Genomic DNA, 9875 nt, shown 5'->3' with positions numbered 1-9875 from the left:
AAAAGTTTGTTTTCCGAACATGTTGATTCCAGGGGTTCACAGGGCATAACTTGAGTTTCAGGTTCAAGAAATTTAGAAGCCTGTTGCCCAAACATGTTTGTTCCAGTGGGTTCACAATTCATCGCTTGAGTTTCAGGAAATTTAGAAGCCTGTTTTCCGAACATGTTGATTCCAGAATGTTCACAAGGCATGGCTTGAGGTTCAGGATCAGGAAATTTAGATTTTTGATCGATAACAAGGTCAAGGCTTTTCTCTTCACCAACCAATTTTTGTGACTTAAGATCAGAACTCACTGCCTGGTGTTCAACTTGAGGCTTCGGATTAACAGACTCGGTAACTGGCAAACTAGCAGTAAATGTTGCAGGCACCGACGCTTTAGGTGCATCTACGTTAAAATTTGTTCCTTTAACCGATTTGAAGGCTTCAAATCCAACAGCTTTACCATTCTGCAATCCGATATCTACGATTAGGTCTTGCAAGACCTTTTGTTCCAAGGGAAGACCAGTGTCATTTATTGGCAAGTTACTAGCTGGAGGAATTAGACCAGAAACAGATTGGCTTTCATTAGCAGCCGGGGCACCAGACTGAAGCCCTATCTGTAGACCTTGATCTGGAAGTTTAGGTGTGTCGTTTTTATGCTCCATTGGCTTCTCACTTTTCCCTGATGTAGGACTCACAGGACGGAGATGACCTTGAGAGCTTAAAAAAGGGAAAGGGATCTCTTTCCTCCTATACATCTTAGTCTGTGGAGCCACATCATTTGCAGCAGTAATTGGAGCGCAGCGCCCTGGTAGAAATACAACACCTCTAAGATGCGTGTTGGTCTCACCTACCCTAACATTAAGAAGATACCCGGCATCGAATGAACCTTCAATGACACCGGAAACCACCTGGCCTACTATGTCAGCAGAGGCAGTGTCACTGGTTTCCACACTAAGCTTGCTTTTATTCAGAATTTCAGATGCTGGTGTCATAGGTGAGTTGTCCCCTTGAACAATGTCATCCTTCCGTGGACGCCCACGTTTCCGCCTCATAGGAGGCTCTGCTGCAGAAGATAAGCTAACCCCTTGATTCTGGCTGCTCATCCTGGACAAACAGATGCACAACCCCCTATCTACTATCTTACTGTAATTCCTTTTGCAATAAGTTTCCTGAGTTCACCTGCAATCAACAAGGAATTAGAACTTTGGTCATCAATGCCATAGTTAAAGGCCCATGTTTTACTTGATTTTCCTTTTCTTCTTCCAACCCCGCCCCTTTTTTTTCATTTTTGCCTGCATGCAATGTACAGTTTGGCCATGTCTGCCATTGAAATGCTAAGCAAATCCCCAGTTTGAATCTGGATTTCTTAGCTCAAATCTCATGTTATCAAGGACATTGAGACTTTGAGAACAACAATTTTCTCATACAAGTAATTTCCAACATGGAATGGTAGGGCTAAAACATTGCTGAGGACAAGGCTTTATGGGGAAAATCACAAACAGTAACCATGAAAGAGACGGTTCAAAAATCTGTGCAAAACAAACACATAATCTCAAACACTATTCAATAAAACAATACCGATTACTCGGACTCGGGTGTGAGTGTTATATACAGGAATATCCGGCTTGGGTGTTATTCGAAGGATCCTCGAATAGTCATATGCATGTGTAGAGACGAGTGTAAGACACGGCTACTTCTAGAGAAAAATGAAGAACAAGAGCAACATAGGACTAAGCCAAGACGACAACATTTTTCCCAACAAAACTACACTCATCTTGGATCAAAATACACCCTAAATGTAAACAAATTTTAACCCTTTAATCATAACTCAAATCAAGCAAAGATTAAGAAAATAAATACCCTTTTGACGCATTTCAAATATTTCATTAGATTCAACAGTAAAAACATCACATTGGGTACTAATCAGTTGTTTATCTAACGTTTTTCCATTAACGAAATGTTTAATATTAAACAAAAAATATCAACGCAATGATAATTTTTTTTAAAAAATTACAGTTTTTAAATGAAAATAACGTACCTGCTTTCGTTGTTCAGAGAGATTCCACAAATCACCGGAGTGAAGAAATGGGTGGTGAGAAAATCAATAAACAAATAAAAAAAATAGTACCTGATCTATTAGCTATTATATTATATTTCCTTTTTCTCTCTGTTTATTTATTTAATATTTTTCATTTCCAATTTATTATTTTTTTTGAAGCTGCCGTTTCGTTCGCGGGAACGGAAACGTGAGGAAACTAGGAATCGGTGTTTCTTGGGGCTTCTTATTTATTCGGCCTGATCCATGAGGCCAATGGGCGGATAAGCGCATTTGTACTCTACTAGACAATCTAGAAACTCAAGATATTTTGATAAGTAAAATTTATTTCACACTATATATTTATTCTAGTGCTACATGTTTTATTTAAGGTTCAGTATTTTATATTTTATAGTTTATATATGACTTTAGATTTATGGTTTATAATTAATTATGTTTTTCTCCATCTTAAAATTTTTAATCGTTTGTTCCTGTTTTTTTTAGTCGTAGGTGACGATACTAATCTTTGTGTTGGTATCCGCTGCTAGTATTTTATATTTATTTTCTTATATCATATCTTTTTTTTTCTTTTGTTTCGTTTGTTTTTTAATAACTTTATCTTTATGACATGTTTTACTCTACTTGTATTGCATGTTTTTCTCTGTCCATAGGTATGTTTTGGGTTGTTTAATCGTTGTTTTTGTTTTATTTTTTTTTTAGGGTTTGATTTGACATTGTCACGGTTGATCAAGGCGACGCTTATTTGTTATCATGATGATCTTCTCTGCTTCGGACCAAATTTGGATACGCGATTTGCGTTCATAAAAAATTTCTCAAGTCACTCGACTCTGATACGTTTTTTCGGTGGTATTTTACTAGTAGTTTCATTCTCTCTCCTTTTGTGGTTCGTTTATCGATGTAAATAGATTTATTCTTATTTATATTTTGTTCGAGCTTTTTAATTTTTTTTATTCTAATTATATTTTAGTTTATGTTTATGGTAACTCATGTAAACTTTCAATGTAATTTTGGATTTTTTTATATTTTTAATAAAACTATCGGCTATTTATAAAATAAAAAAAGATTTATGATTTATGGTTTAGGTTATAGGATTTTAAATATGGTTTTAAAGGAAGACTAGATCATATAGTCCAATTGTCACACCCCAATCTAGGGGCTAAATTATAATAATTTTAAGTATCGAATTAAAGTCGTAATAAGGGATAAATTGAGGATCAAATCGTATATTTTTAAATGTTGCAGCGTGATTTTGTAACTTGTAGGAAATTCAGGGACTTGAACCCGAATTATCCCACTTTTAGTTGGCAGTGAAAAATAAACCCCCGGTTGTCTTCTCCAATTAGAAACTTAAACCCAAAATTGTGAGAAAACTCACTCGTCGTCTTCTCCGATTCGACGTCACCTGGCCATCGGTAGTTGTCACCGCCCCGATCAATCGAATCGACACCTCGCCCATACTAAAAGCCCTCTTACCCCTCACCGAGATCGGTCGTCGATCAGTGGGAATCAAACATTGGAAGCTTTGTTGTTTGCGGTCATTCCAGCCGCCATTCTGCCTCATGTCGGCCGCCGTTGCACTCCCTAAACAATTCTGATCAAAACCCGACCCATCCCATTGCCCCGTGTTACGCCGTCGTCATCCATCATCGTGGGTAAGTTCGGGTTTATAGTTTAGTTCATTTTCTTCCGATTTTGGCATGATTTTGACTAAATTTTGGTTGTAATTGGTGAGTGCTTGAACATGGAGTAATCGGCCGACTAGGGGTGTGCAAATTCGGGTACCCTGGTTTTTGGATACCCGAAGTGTTGAGTACCCGGATCTTCGGGTAATTGATTTCTCAGCTCGTGTCCCGACCCGGATGTTGTGGGTACCAGGTAATCGGGTACCCATATACCCGATTTTTCTTCAAATTATTAATTAAAAAAACACACACAAATTTAAATGTGTATATAATATTATTAATAATTAAATATATAATAATATAATACTATTAATAATTAATAATATAATAATATTTTACATATAAAATATATAATAATATACTAATAATAATTAAATATATAATAATATAATATTATTTTATATATAAAAAATCCCTAACCGGGTACCCAGAAAAATTCAATTTTGTGACCCAGGTCCGACTCGAGAAATGTCGGGCTGGGTACCCGACCCGGTTGAGTAAAGTTTTTAAAAAATATTACTCCTTTTTTAGGTTCGGATCAGCGGGTCGGGTCAACCAATTCGGGTTAACCGGGATGAGTATTTTTGCATACCCCTATGGCCGACCGCCCTGACCCTCGTCGTCACCGCATGCGCCACCACGCACTAGCAGTGCGCGTGGGGCTCGCCCTTGCCCTGGAAACCTTCTAGAATCGGTCCAACCGGTCTAGACCGATCTGAACCGAGTCAATCTGACCTGAATCGATTCAACCCTACCCGATCCGTTGACATTGACCCGACCCGTTGATTGTTGACTTTGACCAGACCCATTGACTGTCTCAATTAAGTTCAATTTGTGACGTAAATTCGGTTGCTTTGTATCTGTGGAATTATTGAACGTTGATTTCAAGTTCGAGAGTGATTGAATGGGGATTAAATGTTCGATCGGTGGAGCACGGAAATTGAGGTAATACATTACTACCTTATGCATGCTTTTATGTAACATATTGAAAATTGGTATATACAAGGATGAATATCATTGGTCTCATCTATATAGTAAAATATTTCTAAATTTGATCCAAATACAAAAAAAGTCGGTAACTGAATATGACTCATATGACTCGCGTAAGAAACTGGAAGACCAATCGAAAATAATAATAAGTTCAGTAATTTGATAATAAATGAATTGATTCCAAGATCCATAAATTTTAATAAATTTTCTTTAAAAGTTAAATACCAAGATTATTTGGATATGAAATTACCAAAAATACCCATATGGGGTAAAATTATGAAAATGCCTTGTACTGTAAAAGGCCAAGACTTCCCCTGATGGTGAAGAATAACCTAGAAAGGGCATACTTTACCAATTATCATAAAAAGTGCATATTGTTTGGATTGAAATGAATTATCGAAATGTCCTCGAGCTACGAAATAACCTCAATTGTTCAAATGACCAAAATAACCTGAATTCTAAAGAAATTAGAATATATTGAAGCCTAAGTTATTAGAGGTAATACAACTGACAAAATTGAATGAAATGTTGATAATACCCTTAAAGTGTAAAATTAAAGGACTATGGATGACTATGATAAGGAAGATGATCTGAGAACTTATATTATGATCCACTTGAATCTTGTAATCACCGATTAAATTCATGAAGTGTAATATGATTCAAAGCACGTCCAAGCTCTGAAATAACTATAAACCCTCAACCTTGAAATAAATAAATCAACCTCGAATACCAAAAAGACTATATTATATGACCAAGTTGAACTAAATGGAAGTATCATATGTATCCGAATTTTGGAAACGTCTAAATTAATCTGGAAACTCCGAAGTGACAAGGATATATTTCACTACTAAATGACCTAGAAATAAGTGAATGTTTTGGATAAATTCTGGAAACACTGAGAAAACCTGAGTATTGTATCATCCCTAAAGGTTGTGGCGTACGACTCAAGTACGTTGGTAATCTTGAAGACTGTTGAAATTCTTAAATAAAGAAATTGCCATCGAAAAAAGTAGAGTTCCCCAAGCTCCGTTCAACAATGGTTTTGAAGATGATCAGTTTGATAAAAGTTGTTAGTATTAAAGTGTGAATACCATTGAAATGCAACGATTTGACTAGTTGATAGGTATCATTGTTGGGATTTGTATAGTTCGAGTTAACTCAATATTTTGATAGATCGACATAAATCGTAAATGCCTTGAGTCTTCGTTTATCCCTTACTAGCTCAAATCACTAAGAATTCTCCAAGGACCTGATGTCCAAAATGCCTTTGATTTCTAGATAATGGAATTACTCCTGTCATATATAAAAACACGAGTAACTCTGATGCAAAAGATTCTGAATACCTGTTTGATTACATTGTGCCTCCGAAAAATATCCAAATATTATATGATCCTAATAAATCACGTTCTGAATAACTGATGATTCCGTCAGCTAATGAAACCTTTCGATAGTGATTCCCATTTTCAGCATTATATCGATATATTGAAGATTCGTATTTCCCTTACCGATAAGATTATCAAGTGCATCCGAATAATATATGGAACCTCTAGTGTTCCCTGATCACACATATGTTTTCTCTAATTTTAAAAGTATGTCTCTGTTATTTGAAATACAATATGACTTCTGATTTCTACTTTGAACTTTGATATATGTTTTGATCTCCAATATCTACTCTGATTTCTGATATCTCTATTTGTTGAAAACATTTTGATGTTTCGATATAACAAATGAATTTTAGGATTTTGTAAATGATTTTCTAAGTATATTCGATATAATTATTCGAATATTAAAATATTACTCCAAGTCTTTCAAAGTTCATTTTAATCCTTACTAAAGTGTAAAATTGTGTTTTATACTCAACTATTTTAAAACAATTTTACAAAGTATTTCGAGCCTTAATCGAGCCAAAAATATTTTCTTTTAAAAGGGTTTCAAGAAAAATCAGATTGCCCAGGGGGTACCGATTCCCCCCAGGGGGAACATATTCCCCCCAGGGGTACCGATTCCCCCTGTCTAACGGTCAAAAACAGATTGCACTTAGGGAACCGATTCCCCATGAGGGGGTACCGATTCCCCCACGCTCCAAGCTATTTTATTAATTGTTTCTCATCCCCAAATGGCTCCAAAACATCCTCAACGGCTATATACAACTTCAAACACATTCCAAACTATAAATACAACCTAAGGACACTTGAAGATGCAAGAGAACAATTATCCAAGCAATCTGATGAGTGTTCAGAATCGTTAATATTTGTTCGTTATTTCTTCGATTTTGTGAAGTTATTGCTGCTGATTTGGTTGTGTTATGTCTATTTTCGTGTAGGTCCTTACTTTCCAGAATTGGTGATAAAACGAGCGAATTCTGTATTTTTTTTATTATTTGGTCACGGCTGTAGACATGGGCACGACTCTGGGCACGACGCGGTCTGACGTGGCAGTTTCTAGAAGGTCCAGTCAGCGGCGGTTTCTAGGAGACTTCGTCTGCACGCCTTCTGGAAGATTGACGAGCAGAGTTACATTAGGAGACTAGTTTAAGTTTGAATTTAAATTTAAAAACAATTATCTTTTGTATTATTTTATTATTTTCTTTGTTTATCCTTTAGGCTTTGAGAGGCTATAAATACCCACTTGGGGTAAGCCTAAACGAATGATTCAGAATACATTCTTCTTTTCTCTCTAGTTTTTATAAAAGTTTTCTCTTTTCCTTTTCAAGTTCTTTTTATTTTTCTTTATTTTCAAGTTTTATTTTTATGCTAAGTATGACTTTTGTCATGCTTAGCTAAACTTTTCATAAGCCGAGAGCTGTCGCGATGATTCAATTCCAACGGGAGAATTGAAACGGTCCCTTAATATCTTCGGAATCTCTCTCTCAATCTCTGCGCTTATTTTTTCAAAATCAAAACAGTTTTCAAAAATCGAAGATTGACTTTGGTCAAGAAGTTGTTGCGATTAAACGTGTGGGAGGAAGATTCGGCTTATAGAAAGCAATTCGACTTCCTGGGAACACACTTGGCGAGATAGCTTCGCCAAGAGGGAATTGAGATCGGAATTGACGGTTATAGAAACAACAATCCGAGTCGGTCGCCACGAACTTAAACGGTATTTGATCTACGACAATAGATGTTGTTAGAATCAACTACCGAAGCCGGAATCAAAGATTGCCTTGGGTATTCGGTATACAAGATAGAGTCACAAGGATAGCCCTTGTAGACAAAGTAACCGACGTGAATCCCGAAGAGAAAATCTTATTCGATGATCTAAAGGAAATTGAATCAAAGCGAAGCTTGAGGCTACTTTTACCGTATTTATTCACAATCTTCATCTTCTTATTTTTACTTTAATTACTTTTATTCACTTTATTATCTTTTACTAAAATCCCCCCATTTTTACTGTTTCACGCCTGGCATAAATAATTCAGACAGAAATTTATAATTTTCTAAGTCCCTGTGGAATCGACCCTTACTTCTCTTTGTTACGCATTTCCTTAATTTATTGATTGAGAATAAGGAATTATTTTGACATCCGAAACGACAGCTGTCAAATTGGCGCCGTTGCCGGGGACTTCGCCAAAGTTACTAATTTTTGTTTGTTTTTGATTTATGACCAGGACTAATCCGGGCACATTAGTGGAGTACAACCCGAAGATCGAAGCTGAAGCTAGGAGACTCCACGCACAGACACTTCGGGAAAGAAGGAGACAACAATTAGATCCAGAAGAAAGATCAAATTCAGGTAATACAAATCCGATGGCCGAACCTACTATTCGGGAGTTAGCCGCGGCACCCACTGAACAAGGGCCTATGTGCATTGATCTTCCCCAAGGCAAAACTCCATACCAATTGAAAACTGGCCTTATTCATCTCCTCCCTACATTCTGCGGATTGCCAAACGAGGATCCACACAAACATCTCAAAGAATTTCACATGGTCTGCTCTAGCATGACACCACAGGGAGTAACCGAGGACCAAATAAAACTTAGAGCTTTCCCTTTTTCCTTAGCCGACTCGGCTAAGGAGTGGTTATTTTATCTTCCTCCTAATTATGTTACTACATGGGCTAATATGACTCGTTGTTTTCTTGACAGGTTTTTCCCTACGGTAAAAGTAAGTGAATTACGAAGGAGAATACTTGGAATCAAGCAACTTGATGGAGAGTCGCTCTACGACTACTGGGAGCGGTTTAAGAAATTATGTTCTAGTTGCCCACAATATGGGTTAACCGAACAAACACTCATTCAATACTTCTATGAAGAATTATCTCCCCTGGAAATGAAGATGATCGATGCAGCCAGTGGTGGAGCCTTGGTGAATATGACTCCTACTGAGGCAAGAGACTTAATATCGACGATGGTTGCAAATTCCCAACAGTTCCGCGCAAATAATGAACCTTCTCGAAGGGTTCATGAGATAAGTTCATATTCCTTGGAAAATAAAATTGACAAGTTAACTGAAGTCGTAAACTCTCTTGTTGCAGGAAAGACAGGACAAAACCGATTATGTGGAATATGTGCACTACATGATCATCCAACAGACGGTTGTCCACTGATTCAAGACGATGCAACAACTCAAGTCAACGTAGTAGGAAACTTCCCGGGACCTCCCCAAAAAGCTTATAATCCTTACGGTAATACATACAACCCAGGATGGAGGGATCATCCGAACTTCAGTTATGTGCAGAACCCGAGACCGAATCAAGGCTATCAAGCGAGACCTTCACCACAACAACAGTCGCAGAAGACATCACTAGAATCGATTGTCGAAAGGTTAGCACTATCCTAGGAGAAATTCTAGACCCGAACTGAAGCCCACTTCCAAGAGATGGACAAGCAATTGAGCCAACTGGCTCAAACCGTGGGGAGATTAGAGTCACAAAAGAGGTTACCATCCCACACTGAGCCGAATCCAATAGAGAATGTTAGCGCCATTACCCTCCGAAGCGGTACAATTGTTGAACAACCAGACCCAAAGGAAGTGAGCGCAAGATCCCAGAAGAAAGAAGACACTTTGAACTCTCAAAGGGAAGAAGAAGCAGTTGACGCATGATCTCAGAAAGATAACGATGAAGAACAATTGGACGATCCGAAGCCATCTCCCTACGACGTGCCACCACCTTTTCCATCAAGGTTAGTTAAAAAGGATAAAAAAGCTGAGGAAAAGGAAATATTA

This window comes from Hibiscus syriacus, unplaced genomic scaffold (genome assembly GCF_006381635.1).
Source record: "Hibiscus syriacus cultivar Baekdansim isolate YM2019G1 unplaced genomic scaffold, ASM638163v2 tig00111783_pilon, whole genome shotgun sequence".
In the NCBI taxonomy this organism is placed as follows: Eukaryota; Viridiplantae; Streptophyta; class Magnoliopsida; order Malvales; family Malvaceae; genus Hibiscus; species Hibiscus syriacus.
Note: the sequence above shows the minus strand (reverse complement) of the source record.